The sequence below is a fragment of the Brassica napus genome, chromosome C3 (genome assembly GCF_020379485.1).
Source record: "Brassica napus cultivar Da-Ae chromosome C3, Da-Ae, whole genome shotgun sequence".
Classification (NCBI taxonomy): domain Eukaryota; kingdom Viridiplantae; phylum Streptophyta; class Magnoliopsida; order Brassicales; family Brassicaceae; genus Brassica; species Brassica napus.
The window spans coordinates 53,453,206-53,473,099 of record NC_063446.1 but is presented as its reverse complement, the minus strand read 5'-3'; positions in this window follow the sequence as shown (position 1 = coordinate 53,473,099).

Below are 19,894 nucleotides of genomic sequence, written 5' to 3'. Positions count from 1 at the left end.
AAATCAATTGGAGGTCTTTAAATCAATTATATGAGTCTATAACCATTTAGAAAGTCTTATTAAACAATATATAAGACTTAATAAGATAATTTTAAGGGTTTATAAAGGTATGTAAATAATTTATAAGAGTTTATAAAACATTTATAAACATAATTTATATATAAAGGAACCAGTCAGAGATGAACATCTACATGGACATTATTTTTTGCTCCCCTTCATGTAGTCCTTTTGGTCATATGAGTGATTGCACAAAATCTGACAGCATTCAACCCCAACCTAATACACTTCATATTCATCTATGTGTTTAGTTTGTCTTTTGCCTGTTTGAGAATTAATTTTAAGACATAAATGGTTTAATTTGTTCATATAAGGATTTGTAAAAAAAAACATTCGTCTAAATTATAAGGGTTTGTAATGGATTTTTAAGGGTTTATAAAGAGTTTTGAAGAGTTTATAAAGTGATTATAAAAAGTTTATGAAGGGTTTATAAATCAGTTTATAACACTTATAAAACTAAAAATTGGTTTATAAACAGTTCATAAATCATTTTACAAGGCTTACAAGAATTTACAAAATAGATAAGATGTATAAATTTTTTTATAACGGTTTATAAATTATTTAGCAAAATAGTTAACATTTATAATGATTTATAAACCATTTATCTTTGGCCCATTGATTTCTTGGTCTTCTTCAAATACATCAGATATGGTTCATAGTTGCTAGAATCTTTGCCTGGAGATTTCAGTGAGATTGCTTTGAAGCACAACAAAATATAACTCTTATAACACATTTAACATTAAAAGTCAGTGACGAACATGTGTAAGACAAGAAGAAATATGCTTCCGCAGCTCAACAAATCCATGCTCCATCTCCACAGCTTCTTCAGATATTATACACAAAATAAGACATAAAAGACATGAATCTCATAATGTAGCAAAACATAATGTTACACTACCAAAATAATAACCTTCCACCTCATATATTACACATACTAAACCTTGTTAGTTAAACTACAACTAGTAGCTTTGCATTACCTCAAGAAATTGAGGTACTTGATATGCATATCACCACACATATTCTCCACATCATTCATGGTCTTCTTTGAGTGTGAATTCAGCTGAAACACAAATGTAAATGTAAATGTAAAAGTTATTCTCTGAAACACAAAAAATGAAGTGAATAAGTGTTATAACATTATTTTATAAGTCCTTATAAATATAAAAGTTATAATATATACCTCAAGAATATTACTACATTGAGGAATAAGCAAGACTTGTGTACTAGAAACTTCATCTCGGGCTTTTATTACACTTGACACAATTAGTGGTGATCTTTGTTTTTCTATCTGCAACATAAAAGCAGTGAGCTAATAAGCTTGTATGATTATTTTATAAGTCCTTGTAAATGTAAAAAATGTAATAAAACCTCAAGGACATGAAATGAATAATTTTTCTCATTATTTTATAAGTCCTTAAAATATAAAATTGTAATAAATACCTAAAAGATTTTGCTATTTTCAGCAATGACGAAGTCTCGAGTACTAGAAACTTCATCTCGTGTATGTATCATATCTGACAAAATTAATGGTGATCTATGTCTTTCCATCTGCAACATAAAAACATGAATCCAATAATTCGTTTAAAATACCTCAAGGGCATTATTAAAGACATCCTTGTTTGTCATATATTTTTGCAACATAAAAACATGGAACTAGTAACTGTGGCAAAGTAAATAAAACATAACCAAAGAGTTAACCTCATAAATTGTTAGTCAAAGCTGAAGAAGTCTTCCACTATATTTATGTTTGCTCATAAGGGATACTCGGAAATCATTCCTAATAAAAACTGGAAGAGCATCTTCTGTACCAAAGATAGACTTTGATGGTGAAACGTAGCTAAGCTTTATACTGTTATTTATTGTAAAATCTTTTAGAACTACCCTAGTCAACTCTTTGTAGGATATATCTTTAGGGATAACACTAATTGAACCTCCTCTTTCTTTATCAACAGTGAAATCCCAATGAATTATATCCCAATATATATTCAAACATCAAAAATTATAGAAATAGTATGTCTTTTCTATAATATGAAATTTATAAGGGCTTATAAATATCACATAGTAAAATTTCAATTTCAATATCGACACCTTCGTCAAACATCACATAAACAGATCATGTTTGAAAATTTTCAACATGAAATTAGTTAAACAAATCATTTTCAGAAAAACAAAAGTAGAAGACAAAAATCACCTTCTTTAATGCTTCCTTCTCAAATTATCTTGACACCTTCGACAATCTTCTTCCTCTGTAAGCCGGATCGCGTCTACATCTCGCCAAGTTCTCCCAGAGATCGCGAAGTTCACCAGTGATTTCGTTTGGAGCAACTCCCAATTTGATCGCGGGACAAAGATTTGGAGAAGAAAGAAATATAAGTTAGTAGGAGTAAAAATATATTCAACACAAAAATACTTAAAGATTGAAGGATCAACAAGATATATCAAAAAACGATAATACATAACACTATGTTCATCATCGATAAATATTTATAAGGTTTTATAAATTTGAAAATTTTAAAACCTCATGAGAAAAGCTTCGTCTTCTTTCCCAGAAACTGATCGATTATGACAAATCAGAAAGTGACGAAAATCACCATATGTTATCCTCTCACCTTTATTACGCGTTAGTGGTAAGAGATCGTCTTGTTCTGTTCGTTTGAGGTTTAAGTCTTCGTCAAATCTCACCGGACGTCAAATCTCGCCGGAGAACTCGTCAGAATTGTTGAATCTCGCTGGATTTGATCACCGAGGAGAATTTGATAGATTGTTATTAGTGGATCTGAGATTGAAGAAATCGTGGGAGAAAGACACTAGGTTTATGCTTGATTAGTTAGGGCTACAATGGTACTTTACATGTTAAATTTTTAATGGCAAAGTTGGTTAAGGTATAAATGAAATGTGCTACAAGAAAAATGGTATTTGTGGCAATTTCCTTTCTATATAAGAATTAATAAACCTAAGTATATTCCATAACACCGAAAATAAGAATGATAAACTAAAAATAGACCCCAACAAAATGAATAAAATATATGTATTATGGTATAAGATGGTCGATTACAGGATACGTATTTTTGCTAGGGTTTTTGCGAAAGATCTTCTCTGCCGCCACAACTTTCAGCTCCCCAAACCATTGCAAAAAGCCTTTTGCTGAATCACCGGCTTAGATAAATAAATTCTCTTAACAAACAGCAGAACATCACAGCTCCATAATCAACGGTAAAAATGGATTCAAAGTATTCATCAGAACATTTCTCAGAGAGAAACTCCAATTCTACTTACTAGCCCTAAATCATATTGACTGGACATATCCCACCCAATTCAATTCCTCAATCGCATGGAGAAGCTTTGTTATATCTTAAAAAAGGCAAATACAGTACACTACAACGAAAGAAGAGTCGAATAAAATTTGGTGAAGAAAGAAATATACTCAACATCACTATAATTTGACAATCTCCTATAAGAGACGGAGCTTCCTGGAAGTACATGCAAAAGCTATAGAAAACACAACAAAAATACTATAAAACGGAAAAGTAAATCTTATAAACGGAAAGAAAAGTTCAGGTAAACAAAAGATAAAACTAAGCCAAAAACCTGTTGAAATATGTGAAAGTAAAAGAGAATAGAGCATAAATAATCTGTATATTCACTTAGATTGAAATGTAAAAGAAGATACAAATATATATACAAGAAAAGAAATAGCTGTGAGTCTGTGACAGGGATTCTTGCATTGCATGTAAAAGAGAGAATAATTGACAAAATCCATGAAGACTTGCATGAAGAGAGATTGGGCAGCAGAATTAAAATCCAACAGAATAAATCTCTAGAATACCGAAATGTCCACTTTACAAACTCTAAAGTGTCCATTTTGATCTTGTAGATAACATTTGCTCATTTCAATATTCCCCCTCAAGCTTAACTGTAGAGATACAGAAATTTAAGCTTGAAACTTTGAATATCCACCTCATTAAAAACTTTAGTATAAAAAAAAATCATTTGAGCGAAAATCTATATTGAGGGAGAAAAGAGTATGGACTCCTGGCTAAGAGGATCATGGCCAAGATCAAGCAAGCCAAGCTTTCCTTGAATATGATTGCACACCATGGTGTTAGCTTTTTTGGTGAAGATGTCTGAAAGTTGATCAAAACTCTTAGTGTAAGTAGGAGATTTGATTCCAAGTTTCACCTTCTCACAGATATGACAATCAATTTTAATGTGCTTAATTTTTTCATGAAGACTGACTTTAAGGCAATGTGAATAGTTGCTTGATTGTCGCAGGGCATGATGATAGGTTGAGGAGCCTTGATTCTGCGAAGAAGAGCCTTAAGCCATAAGAGTTCATATGTAGTGTTTGTTATGGCCAGGTACTCAGCTTCATCACTTGACCTTGAAACCATCTTTTACTTCTTGCTCTTCCAAGTGACAAGATTCCCACCAACAAACGTGTAGTAGCCATAAGTAGATTTCATGTCAATCATATCTCCAACTCAGTCAGCATCACAATAGCAAAACAGTTTCTATATGCTCATTTTTCTGCATCCAAATCCCTTTTGCATGGAGTTCTCTTTAGATACTTAAGAATTCTTTCCACTATCTTCCAGTGGTGGATAGTTGGAGAATGCATGTGTTAACTAACCCGGTTCACAGCAAACACACAAATCAAGACGAGTAATTGTGAGATATATGCGAGTAATATGGTCCCATATACCACAACTGCACAAAGCAGCCTTAATGATTCTTGACCGAAGTAAATAGTTATCTCCTTTAAGAGTAACTAGAATGTTTATTTAGAGTTCTCCACTCCCAGAATGAATCAAAGAGAATGAAAAAAGAATTAGAAGAATAGAAATCAAGTATGAATTTATGGCTTTGATACCATTTTGAAATATGCAGAAGTAGAGAATAGAGAGAGTAGAACAAAAAAATTTGTATATTAAGTTGAAATGTACAAAAGATACAAAAAAAAAAAAACTGTTACATAGATTATTGCATGCAAGAGCGAAATAATTTACAAACTCCATGAAAGCTTGCATGAAGAGAGATTAGACAGCATAGTTAATGTCCAGCAGGATAATTTCTAAGAGCACCAAAGTGCTCGTCTTCATAAAACCTGAAGTGTTCACTTCAGTTAATGTTGCTGAATTCACCGAAATCATAACGCAAAAGGAAACTAGGCTCTTTTCATAAAAAAAAAAGAAAGGAAACTAGGTTGATCGTTTGTAGTTTTTAAACTAGTTTTTGGTTTTTGTTTTCTCAAAAACCATTTTTCCTGACGGGATGAGTCAGTAGAAAGCTCTACTGGTTAGAGCCTTGGGGGCCATTTGTCATGCTTCCGGGTTCGACGCCAGCCGGAGGCGAACTGCTCATCCCTGTCACTAAAGTGGGTACTGGGCCTTCGGGCTCAGGGAAAAACCTCCCGGGTGAAGCTGGCCCGCTGCCTGACCGGGCCCAGGACTGACCCGCGAAGCGGGAAACCCTGGATTATCAAAAAAAAAAACCATTTTTCCTCCAAGCAAGTTTTAGTTTTTAGTTTTTGTTTTTGCAAAAACTATTTCATTTTCAAATCAAGCTTTCTAACAATAGATTCCCTAAAATTTAGGGAAACTAGTTTTTGAAAAGTTCAACCAATTTATGAAGAAAATTAAAAAACAATTTTTGTTAGCTATTATTAAAAAAAATTTTAATTTTGTTTTGAGGAACTACTACATTTTAATTAATTAATAATTAATACATAATATTTTCATAAAGATAAAATTATCATACAATTTTGTTTACTTTAGATATCATTTAAATAATAGTGTGAAATAATTTATATATTTTATGAATGATATTAATTAATTTTAAAATTAGTTATTAATTTCTATAAATAAAATAATCGAATATTTTTAATAATTATTAGTCACACTAAAAATAACTAAAATTTAGTTTTATTCATACAATATATTTTATTAATCTTGAAAAATAAAAATAGCCATTCATCTTTAAGAAAATATCAATAATTTAAAATTTTATAATTAGTTTCAAAATTTTGAGTTTTTTTTATTTTTTTATAGTTTATAATATTTATATAAGAAAAACAATTGCTATTTAACTTTTTAAAAAATTAAAAATAATTTGTATTAGAAAAATTTCTAAATAGTTTCAAACTTTTAAATATTTTTATTTTTGTGTAATTTTATGTATATATTATTTATATTTTCTATAATATAATTTTATATAATAATTAAAATATGTTATTGTGTTTTATTTAAATAATAATAACAATATTTTGATAAATTTTAATTGTAAATCTAAATATTTATAGCTATTTTGTTGTATTATTTTAAAATAATATATTAATTAATTTTTAAAAATTAAAAACAAAATACAGCAAACCAAAAACCAAAATCAAAATCTAGAAATCAAAAACCCAAAGCTGAAAATCAAAAACCAAAATCTAAAAACCAAGAAGTAAAAACTAAAAACTAAAAATCAAAAACCAAAAACTAAAACTAGAAACTATTGAAACAATCATATTTTAGATCTCTATAAAGAGAAAAGTGATTAATGAATGAATGAGAATAAATATTTTTTTATATATTTAAACCATTTATAGAGATTTTTTATACAAATGGTTCCTTCTCATTCTTTTATTAGGGATAATAATTAAAAAAGCATTTTTCATCAAATTTGGGAAAGAACAATAAGTAACAAATAATATTCTTTTATTTCATTATAATTGATATATATTAATATTTACTTTGGCAGTGCGATTGTTTTTTTTTTCCCGATTGTTATCCCCTATATATTAATCCTAGAACATTACAACATGTTTTTATAGCCACATGTCACCATTAGAATGATCTTAGAATCTTTAAATAAAATAAGTTGGTCCATATTAATATATATTATACTTTTTATTAAACTAACTATCAAATTGATTAGTAGTGTACAAAATAATATTCTCAATTTTTTTCTTTAAATAAAAGCTATGGAATTACCTAATATTATTAACATATATATGAAAATTATTGGTTATAAATAATACATCTTTGATAAATTTTTGTATCCTCTCTCTTTTTTGCTTAATTTTATTTTATTGAAAAAAATTAAATAATTACATTAAGAATATAATAAAAAAAATAACATATTTTCTTATATGTTAGATTTTGAATTTTTAAAAACGACTATAAATTAATAAAAATGGTAAAAATCCCACATTGAAAATTGTGTGATCGATGATTTAACTTTTTTTTTAAGCAAAAAACAAATAAATTATATGAATGTGAAGTCTCATTAGTATATATTCATATTATATATATATATATATATATATATATATATATATATATATATATATATATATATTAATATCATTTAAATTAAATTATATACTATATAAAAATATAAATATGTTAATTTCAAAATTTGCATTCAAAAATTATTGAGATCTCAATATTTTAATTTTGAAATTTGTATTGATAAATCTCACGTTAAAAGAAGTTTTATGATTAACGCTTTAAATTTTTGTTACAGCAAATATACAAATGTTAATCAAATCACATGAGTAGAAAGTGTCAATAATAAATATTTATATTAAAATAAATTATATATATCTATGTCAATGTCACTAAAATTTAATATATACCATATAAAGTACATTTTGATTTATTTACCAAAAAACATGATTGTAAATAAAGAAAATGTATTGGTTTTGATTTATGTGATTACTCTAATGTGTATACTTTTGTGTATACAAATTATATTTTAAATTGGTGGTTTCTAATATGTTATTTGATCCTGACAATCCAAAAAATACACAAATTGAAGTGATTTTTAATATTGGGAGCACTATACATATATATATTATTTCATTCAGATTAAATATTTTAGTCTTGATTATTATTCCTAAAAAGTTTTTAATGAAATATTATGACAATATTTTAATCACCTCCTTTTGAGTTTGTTCGAAGAATGAGAGATTTGATAATTCATCTAATATTTGTTTCTCCCTAATACTCTATCTATCTATTATAATTGTAAGAATGAAAGATTAATTTGAACTATTTATTATAATTTTTCTGTTTTATCATTTAATAAATCAAACAGTTGTTAGTTTATATATATTTTACATATACTAGAATGGTAAAATATTATATATTTTTTTTTATCAGTATACTCTTAAGTAACTAAACCTCAAAGTGTAGGTTAATAAAATAAGTATTTTGTTTCTTTTTTCTAGAATTAGATGATTTTTAGACCGAACTGGTGAATATATACTAGACATACATTTATATTTCGAGCCAGCACTTATATTCTATAACATGTTGATATATTAGATTTGAACACTAACCTATGAATAGAGTTTGCCGATGATTTTCTTCAAAAATTTGATTCTTAGATATATATCTGGAGGGGAACTAATTTTTACAGATGTTCATCTTTTTAAATTAATACTTATGTAATTCACAGAAGAATTTAAATAAAGAAACAAAACTCATATCAATGAAATAGAAACGAGAACGAAAACACAATTTTACAGAGTTAGAAAATGAAATCACTTATGAAGAGTCAATAGTAAACAAATCGAGATCAGAAAACATAATCTCCTTTCGTCATTTTACAATCGATGTTGCCTATCTGGTTTTTGTGATTTGTGTCAGCCGTAAAACTTAATTTTCTTTTGTGCATATGAAGTCTTAAAAATAATTAAAATGAGCTGTAATACGTTAACACTTCAACAACGATGATACATTTAACAGACCAACATTTGTATTGGTCATTTTACAATCGATAAAGATTATAGTATTGTAAAATGTTAAAACCATTTAATGAACAACATTAGTGTAAAAACTCATACGCGCATGTTACCATCTCACTACAAAAAAGAAATAGATTAGGTCACTTAAATTGTATAACAAAATTAAGTGATTCTATTTTAAATTACTTATCTGTAACTGATACCAATATATATATAATTTAGCATCACTTGTAAAAATTGATATGCTTATTAAATTATTTGACATAATTTATATAATTAAAGCGATACATTTCTTTTATAATTGGTATCACTTTTAAAAAAATGATTCTATGCTCTACAATTATATCAATTAAATAAATGATGTAGTTATTTTCTTTGTTGCCATCACTTATTAAATATTACAAAATTTACATCAATAAAAACTGATGCTAATAAAAATACGTATATATACCATGAGATAATTTTTTGTATTAATAATATACATGTGATAATAAGTTAAATTGATATTTATCTTAAAAGGTAAAGTAAAATAAATATTAATGTGTAAGAAAAATAAAATAGGTTTAGCCGTCGTTTAACATTCACAATCAGAACTAATTTGCAGCTTTTGATCACCTTCCTCTCAAATTAGCTTTTCATAAAAGAGTTAAAAGTGCTACTAATAAGAGGCAACTGATTAAGAGGTAAATTTCCTATACAGATAGTTGACATGCGTTCTTTTAATTTAAATGTATCCGGGATTGCAATTTAAGGTCGCAAACTCCAGGGTGTCTACATATGAATTGAATAATCGTCTGTGCAAATAAAAAATTTAGCATTGTTTGTTTTTCTTTTTAACATAGGAACATATTAAGTGTAGAGTTGTTTAACTTAAATCACGTTTATCTGAAGGAGATTCTGGTTTGTTCTTCTTAACTACAAACACTACAAGAAAACATCAAGGATTCTGAGGGAAAAAATCGTCGGAATTTCGTCGGAATATCGTTATTCCGACGCAATTCCGACGAAATACGTCGTCGGAAATAATTCCTCGGAATTTCTTTTTTCCTCTGAAATCCCTCGGAATTTTCCGACGGAATTCCGAGGAAATAAATTTCCGAGGAAATAAATTTCCGAGGAAATTCCGAGGATCCCTTGTTTGTCGGAAAAGTCCTCGGAATATACCGAGGTAGAACTTCGTCGGGATAATTCCTCGGAAGTTCATCGATCGATGCGTGTTTGGACATATATACATCGATCGATAGGAGTTACCGACGGACTTTTTCCTCGGTTTATTCCGAGGAACTGTTCCCTCGGTATATTCCGAGGGATCCGTTCCTCGGAATTTTCCGAGGGAGTTGTCCCTCGGAAAATTCCGAGGGAAATGTCCCTCGCTATATTTTTTAAAAAAAACGGATCGATCGATGCGTTTTTGTTCAAAAACGCATCGATCGATGTAGTGAAAAATATAATTAATTTCCTCGAAATGTAAAAAATATTAATTTTTTTGAAAAAATAAAATTTCTGAAATTTAAATTCGAAAATATGAAATTAAAAGTAAAATTGAAATCATACTAATTAATATTCAAAGTTTCACAAATAAAAATAAAACATTCCGAGATTGGGGAAAAAAAAACTACGGGTCTGGCACGTCCGGGAACACCTCGTTCGGGTACATCCTCTGCATCATCTCCATCATTTGCTGGTTCAGCCTCCTCTGTGCCTCATAGCCCGCCTGTTGAGCCGCCATCTGGGTCTCCAACAAAGATATTCGATCATCTTTGTCCTTCAACTGAGCCGTAAGTACTTCTGGATCAACAAAGGGCGGTGGTGCAGAAGAAGGAGGAACCGACCGGGTGCGACGACCCAAACCGAACAAACGTCCCTTCTTCTTTGGAACCGACTGAATAGAAAAAAGCCAAATTTAGAAATTTAAACCAAGAAATAAATGAATTGAACTTTAAAAAAAAGAACTTACGGATTCAACGATTTCGTTGATTCGAAACCGGGACAAGTTGGTCGAAGCCGTCGAAGCGTCATCCTCGGTTTGAAGCTGAGACACTTCGTCTACCACCTGAGTTTGGACCAGGTCGACCACGTCCCTCACAAGACCGTCATCAATCTGGCCGGTCTTCTTGTTGGTATACGCCCTCCTCATTAGGGCGAGATCATCGACCGGCTCGCCATCATTTTCTTCCGCCTTGAAAAAAACATAAAATTAAAGAAACATTAGAAATTAGAAGAAATGCACAATAAATTTAAATTCTGAAACTCAAATAATTGAAGAAAAAGCGGTTGAACTTACCATGCGATCTCCGAGAGTGGCAATAGATTGAGCACCCAAGTTATGCTTGTAGATGCCCTTCCCTTTACGGTCGCTCCTGCGGTTGGTGGAGTTGGTGGAAGAAGTTTCTTTCGTCTCCTCCTTATCCCAATGCGCACACAACTCCTTCCAGACCGTATCGTTCATCGACTTTGGGACCTTTTAATTAAAAAAAAAGAAAAAGTTTAATAAATTAAAAAATAGTTTAATAAATTAAAAAATTGTTTAATAAATTAAATCGAACCTTATTGATTTCCCACTTCTTCTTCCACTCGTGGATCTGCTTCCCATAGTTGTCCATTACTTTATGGACGAAGTGGTGATAGATAAAGAGCGTCTCATCGGAATTCCAGTTGAACTCTTGCTGAAAAAAAAACACAATTAGTAGAAAATTTATATTAAAGATTAAAAATATAAGTAAAAAATTAGAATACTTACCGCAAACTGACGAAACCACAGAACCTGCTTGTCGGTTGGGAAGTGAGTGAAAGTCGGATGTCCACTGTCGAGGGCCGAGTACATCATACGGTTGATCCATGCGCTGATCCCGTTCCCGGATCGGTTGAACCTTATTAAAAGAACAAACGGTTAATAATGAATCCAAATTTAAAGAAAAAAAAATGTTTAATTACCATGTTTGACCCCGTCCATGTGGATACGGAGTGAGATACGGAAGATGGTCACGACCGGGCTGTTGAACCAACTCCGCAACCCTCATCACTCCCGGAGGACCCGGAGGAACAGGAGCGGATGCAGCAGCGGGAGCGAGAGGAGCATGAGCGGGTGCAGCAGAGGGAGATGTATGGTTGGAGCTGTGGGGCGAAGGGGAATCCTGAAAATGGCTGGAATCCCGAGACTGGCTCCCCGTACCACCACGACCACGACGCTGTCGAGGCCGGGTCTGATCATCATGAGACCTGTAAATTAAAAAATATATATTTAATAAATACAGAAATATATAAATTAATTTTTTTTATTAAAAAAAAATCCCAAATAATTTAATCACAGAAAAAGATTTATATATATTAAATTTTTTTAATAAATATATAAAAATAGTTCTAATAAACAAAAATAGTTTTAATAAATAAAAATTGTTTAATAATTAAAATGTTTTGTAAAATCCAAAAAATCGAATTTATATAGAAATTTTTTTTGTAAAATCCAAAAAATCGAATTTATATAGAAAAATCGTTTTGTAAAATACAAAAATCGATTTTATATACAAAAATTGATTTTATAAATACAAAAAATAAAAAAATTATAAAAAAATTCTAAATCAATTCAACAAAACAAATTATTCAACCAAATCACAATTCTAAACCTATTATACAACCAAATCACAATCCTAACCAATCACCCTAACAAAAATCTATCAAAACTACACAAAAACCTAACAAATAGAACCTAAGAGAGTGGGATAGGGTCCTTACATGATTTGTGTAAGAGAAGAGGGAGATCGCCGGAGATATCGTCGGATTTCAGGGGGAAATCGCCGGAGAGAAAGAGAGGAGTCGCGCAGAGGAAGAAGAGAGAAATGGGGAAGAAGAAGGGGCTCGTGGTTATAAAACCTAGGGTCCGACGGACATTATCCGTCGGAATTCCGTCGGAATTCTAATTTCAATTTTCGCGAAATATTTGCCCGGTAAAATGAAAATATTCCGAGGAAATTCCGACAGATAGTAAAATATCCGTCGGAATTTCCTCGGAATATTCCGAGGAAATACCGAGGAACTAGTGTTTGGGGTTTCAAAACATCAATTTTTTTTGCCGTATTTCATTTCTTATACAATTGTAATGCATACCATTGAGGATTCTTTGTATACATGAGCATAAACCATGAAATAACAAATTTCAAAACTAATTGAAAGTATTCCCTTTACCGTTCGTTAAAAGGTATAAGTGTTTCTCTTATGTTGCGAGATTTCGTTCATACAATCGGAAAAGTGTTAATTATACGGTAAGGAACAAATTTTTGACTTCATAATGAACGTAAGACACTTAATAAGGGTTATATAGGTGTTATTCAAACGGCAAAACGTTGTTTTCGGTTTAAAAACCCTATTTCCTCGGAATTTCCTCGGATTATTCCGAGGGAACTCCGACGAAACCCTCTTCTTCCTCGAAATTTCCTCGGAATATTCCGAGGAAATTCCGACGAACTAGTGTTTGGGGTTTCAAAACGTAATTTTTTTTAAAAAAACGCATCGATCGATGCGTTTTTGAACAAAAACAAATCGATCGATTACTAAGATGGCCCGGGCCGTAAGATTGTGATCGATCGATGAGAGTATCCCATCGATCTATCGACAATCTGAATTGTTCCTCGGAATTTCCTCGGAAAATCTTGTATGTTTTTTTAAAAATGCATCGATCGATGCGTTATAGAACAAAAACGCATCGATCGATTACTAGGATGGACCGGGCCGTAAGATTGTGATCGATCGATGAGATTAACCCATCGATCTATCGACAATCTGAATTGTTCCTCGGAATTTCATCGGAAAATCTTGTATGTTTTTTTAAAAATGCATCGATCGATGCGTTATAGAACAAAAACGCATCGATCGATTACTAGGATTTACGGGGCCGTAAGATTGTGATCGATCGATGAGAGTAACCCATCGATCTATCGACAATCTGAATTGTTCCTCGGAATTTCGTCGGAAAATCTTGTATGTTTTTTTAAAAATGCATCGATCGATGCGTTATAGAACACAAACGCATCGATCGATTACTAGGATGGACCGGGCCGTAAGATTGTGATCGATCGATGAGAGTATCCCATCGATCGATCGACAATCTGAATTGTTCCTCGGAATTTCCTCGGAAAATCTTGTATGTTTTTTTAAAAACGCATCGATCGATGCGTTATAGAACAAAAACGCATCGATCGATTACCAAGATGGCCCGGGCCGTAAGAATGTGATCGATCGATGCGTTATAGAAACAAAACGCATCGATCGATGCGTGTTCGGAAAACAGAATTATAAGGCAAAACCCGACCTTTTTTGGATCTAAACCTTAGAACTCTCATCCCCTCCGATTTCCCCTATAATTCGCCCCCCCTTTCTCTCTCTATAATCATCCGATTTGAACAATTTTGGGCTCTATTCCACTTGATTTTTCGAGCTCTACCTGATTCCTACACTCGTCTTCACCCTAAGACAGGTATACTCCGCGAATCTCCACATTCTGAAATCGTGTTCTTGAGCAATTTTTTGGGTTTTGTGAATTTCTTATTTCCGTGTTGATTCCTTGATCAAATATGCATGAAACAGATGTTTAAACATGGAATAGAACACAATTGTCTGTGATCAACGAGTTTGGAACATGATTTGAGATGATTTAGGGATAGAGAATTTTTTTCAATTTCGTTTTTTTTTATCACAACTCGATTTTGCTTTTCATTTTCATGTTCAGCTTTGCCTTCTTAATTGATTATAACCATGTTGAGAGCAATGATTCTATTTTGTAGAGAATGAAGCGCACGAAAACATCAGCAAAGAAAAACACACAAGAAGCGGGTTCGTCACAGCTGGAGAAGCAAAGGCCAAAGAAGTGGGATAAGTCTGATACCACCCACTACAACAACATGAAGAAGGTAGCCGTTCCGGCTACACAACTAGCATGTCCTGAGACGATGACAATATTGGGAATCAAAGCAGACATTGAAGGACTGTTCCAGAACATGGGTCTAGGCCAACTATGCAACCTCAAGGAACCCACTTATCCGGAGTTGGTACGCCAGTTCATAGCATCCGCATACGTCACCCGTCCCGATGATAGCCATCAGGAAGGTTTTCTGGCATTCGTAGTGCAGAAAGTATACTATGAGGTATCTTTCACAGACCTCTGCGGACTATTTGGATTGAGTGCGGGGGAGAGGACATATGGTCTTTATTGGACTTCAGAGCTGTTGAACTTCTGGGAAACGATTGGCACAGGGGTTTATAGATCTTCTCAGGCAAAGGAGTCACTTATCCGGAGCCCAGTACTGAGATATGCGACACGCCTCATTGGCTCATTGCTATACGGGACAACCACAGCCGCATCAGTCACGCAATGGGAGTTGTGCCTCCTGTACCAAGGTGTGAGGCATTTGCTACCGGCATTTGGAAACTCTACATTCCCACCTGCTACTGCCTTCAACATGGGAGCGGTGCTGGCCGCAAACTTAGCAGGATACAAGGGGAAAGTAACCAAATCCAAGAGCAATGCATGTGGATTTGGTGCAGTGATTACTCGGATCCTTAGACATGTGGGTGTAGACTGTGAGAACCACCAGGTAGCACTGGACAGATCGAACAACATTGCTTGGAACTACCTGGATGTCATTTCTCTAGTAAGTAAGGAGTTCATAGCTGGTCCCCACTCGAGGATCGATCGGGATGGTCCTTACGTCTACGTATTCCAGGACCGAGCGAAGAAAACACTCTACTGCCACCTGCCTCAGATCGGCCTGACTGCTCTACTTTCAGAGGCTGCAGTTGAGTTTCTACCCCCTGCTACCGCACTAGTAGACAAGCCATCCTTCTTCACGCCAAAATATCAGACCAAAGGCAAGGGCGTGGTTGATGAAGAAGGACAAGATGAGGCTGCACAAGCCATTCCAGATGATTCACAACCCCATCAGCTACTCCCATCAGACTCCAGCCAGTACAAGCTGCAAGAGCTTCCACCGAACGCCACTTCGCGCCAGCAACAACATTGGAGAGATCAGAGCATAAAGACAAACAACGACATGCTACACAAGATCTGGGCTGCCATTTCACGTATCAGGCCGTGTCGTTGCCAAAAGGATGATGTAGTTCATCGGGACAACTCTCCATCCAGCTCTGGTTCGGGTTCGAGTGGTACACACATGGTAAGAAAGAGGTCCAAGAGACCCAACGATGCAGGAACATCTGGAGCAGGAGACGAGGAGTAGGAGCTATCACCGGCTATTTTATTTTCTTTTCTATTCTAACGTTTTATGGTCTTATTTTCTGTTAATTTTGAACTGAGTTTTTTTTTAGGTTTCTTAATTATGAGTTCGTATTTCTTTTACATGGTTTCTTTGTTTTATTTGGTTGTGTTTTGTGTAGCTTTTAATTCGTATTCAGCTTTGCCTTGCTAGATAAACCAAATAACTATTATCCAAGGAAAGAGGTTATATCAAGTGTTCCTCGGAATTTCCTCGGTATTTCTTAAAAAAAAAAAAATAATAAGTTCAATGGTAGTCTGTTTCCGAGTCATCATCACCAGATGAATCTGAATCTGGATCTTGGTGAAACTCTCCAATTACTGGTTCATCCTCTACGTGAACGACGGCTTCCTCTCCAAAGTCGGTTAAATCGACTACAAGGCCAACTCCAGCTAAATCTTCTGCTGCACTACAGTTGCCGGATGTGCTTGGTTGTAGTGGGTCTTCCAGCTCAGAACTTCCCTGAACTCGGCCTCTCGGGTTGAGTCTTGTAACAGTAACCCATGGATCATCTCTGTTCCTTACCCGGGGGTACTTGATATAACAAACCTGTAACATTTAGAAAAATTATAAATTAATACACATGATGATGAATCATTCTGAATAATTAACATTTAATTACCTGATCGGCCTGGGAAGCAAGAATGAAAGGATCATAATATTGCAGCTTTCGCCTCGAATTTACTGATATAACACCAAATGCATCTGTTCTCACACCTCGATCTGGGGTGTTGTCGTGCCAATCACAATAGAAAACAGTACAGCGCAATCCAACCATGCCCAAATACTTGATTTCCAAAATCTCATGTATGTGTCCGTAGTATACATCATCTCCTGATGCAGAACAAACGCCAGCATCATAAGTCGTACTCGAACGTCTCCTCTTCTGAGTTGTGAATGCATATCCTCGAGTACAAAATCTCGGATATGACTTCACAACAAAGTTTGGTCCAACGACCATCTCACGTATCCAATCGTCAAATGTTTCACCTCTGGCCAAACCAGCAGACACCTATTAATAGCACATATATATATATTATATCAATAAATGTGAATTAGTATAAATATGTGATAAAATATATTTTAATTTGTTTAAAGCACTCACATAAGTAAACATCCATCCAGTAAATTCTCTCTGCTTCATTTCTTCTAGTTCGTCCTCTGTGGCGTATCTATACTCGAACCGCTTTTCTGCCATGAAAATCCTGTATATGATGACAATAATGTAATTAATTAAGATTTAAATTTCAACTTGTTAAAATAAAAATTTGTAAGCTCATTTATTTACCTCTCATATTGAAGAACGTCTTCGCAGTTGGTGAGCAAATATGTTTGCAAATGACTGCGCTCCTGCTCAGTAAGTCGACGGTCCTTTGGTTTTCCGCTAAGTCGTCCAACGTCTGTGAAAATGTCTGGAACCGTAACATGATATGTTGCCCGTTCGCCTCTATCATCATGCCGAGCAGGTCTTCTGTTTTTGGTCTGAACTTCTGCTGGAAAGTAGTACTCGGCAAAGTTTGAAGTTTCTTCATTGATCATCTGTGCGACTATAGAACCTTCCACCCTACTTAAATTTTTCACCATCTTCTTCAAATGGAACATATACCGCTCATACAGATACATCCATCTATACTGCACAGGACCACCAAGTTCCAATTCTCTTGCCAGGTGAATAACAAGATGCTCCATAACATCAAAAAATGAGGGAGGAAATATCTTCTCAAGGTTGCACTGAATCACGGCTATGTTAGTCTTCAAATTTTCAATACCTTCAAGAGTCACTGATCTCGTGCATAAATCGCGGAAGAAACCACTTATCCCTGCAATTGCTTCATGAACATTTCGTGGTAATATTTCCTTGAAGGCGAACGGAAGGAGGCGCTGCATCATTACATGGCAATCGTGGCTTTTCAAGCCAGTAAACTTTCCTTCCTTTCTGTCGATACAGTTACGCAAATTTGATGCGTAACCGTCTGGAAATTCCACATCGTTTGAAATCCAATCAAAGAACGCATCTTTTCCCGCTGCATCAAGTCGGTATATGGGAAAAGGAGCCCTACCATTCTCATCAACATGAAGTTCTGAACGAGCACATATATCGACTAAATCCAGTCTTGACTTCAAATTATCCTTTGTTTTACCTTGAACATTAAGGATCGTGTTCATGAGATTGTCAAAAAAGTTCTTCTCAATATGCATGACATCTAAATTATGCCTTAGCAGATGATCCTCCCAGTATGGCAGATCCCAGAAAATACTTTTTTTGTGCCAGTTATGTAGTTCTCCAACAGCATCTACCGGAAAACGCTCATGTCCACCGACTTCTGGCGTCCTTTCTGCACCAAAATCTCTTAGTTGTATCTTCAAATCTTTCCCACAAATTTCCGGAGGTGGACTGTCAAACACCCTCTTGTTCTTCGTAAACAAATTCCTACTCCTACGATATGGATGATCAGGTGGTAGGAATCTCCTGTGACAGTCAAACCAACACGTTTTCCTTCCGTGCTTTAGTTGGAAAGCATCAGTGTTATCTTGACAATATGGACATGATAGCCTTCCATGCGTTGTCCATCCAGACAACATACCATATGCTGGAAAATCACTTATTGTCCACATTAGTACTGCCCGCATTTGAAAGTTTTCTTTACACGAAACATCGTATGTTTCAGCACCTTGAGCCCATAGTTGTTGCAACTCATATATTAGTGGCTGAAGAAACACATCAAGTGATCTCTTAGGATGCTCTGGTCCGGGAACGAGAATCGAGAGAAACAAAAACTCTCGTCGCAAGCACAAGTTTGGGGGGAGGTTGTATGGTGTAAGAATGACGGGCCATAGAGAATACTGTCTTCCACTCTTGCCAAACGGACTGAAACCATCAGTACATAATCCAAGGTAGACATTTCTTCTCTCATACGCAAAGTCGGGATACTTTGATTGGAAATGCTTCCACGCTTTTGCATCTGAAGGATGTCTGATCTCACCATCTGTTGAGTGCTCCGCATGCCATCTCATTGGTTGCGCTGTGCGTTCAGACAGATACAACCTCTGCAACCTTTCCGTCAAAGGTAAATACCACATCCTTTTATATGGCACTGGAACTCTTCCAATTGTATCTTTATAACGAGGCTTTCCACAAAATTTGCATGTAACCCGCTGTTCATCCACCCTCCAATAAATCATGCAGTTGTCGCTGCATACATCTATTACCTGATACGATAAACCAAGACCAGCTACGAGTTTCTGAACCTCGTAGTATGAACCAGGAGCTACATTATCCTCGGGTAGAATACCTTTTACAAAATCAGCAATCGCATCCACACAGTCTTCAGCCAAATTATAATCTGTTTTAATGCCCATCAATCTTGTAGCAGATGATAAAGCTGAATGACCATCTCTGCAACCTTCGTACAATGGTTGCTTTCCAGCATCCAACATATCATAAAATCTCCTAGCTTCTGCATTGGGTAAATCTTCCCCTCTAAAATGATCATTTACCATCTGCTCAGTACCTACACCATAATCTACATCCGTTCTAATTGGTTCTTCTAATCTAACCGCTGGCTGAGGTTCACTAGTACTACCATGTTCATAATCAGTTTCCCCATGATGATACCAAATTTTGTAACTTCGTGTAAACCCACTCAAATATAGATGAGTCCAAACATCCCACTCTTTAATAACCTTTCTATTTTTACAATTAGAGCAAGGACATCTTAACATACCTGTTTTTGCTTCCGGTTGTCGGTGAACTAACCCCATGAATTCAGTTATACCTCGTTGGTATTCTTCCGTAAGCAATCTCGTGTTCGGATCCAAATGAGGTCGATCGATCCAA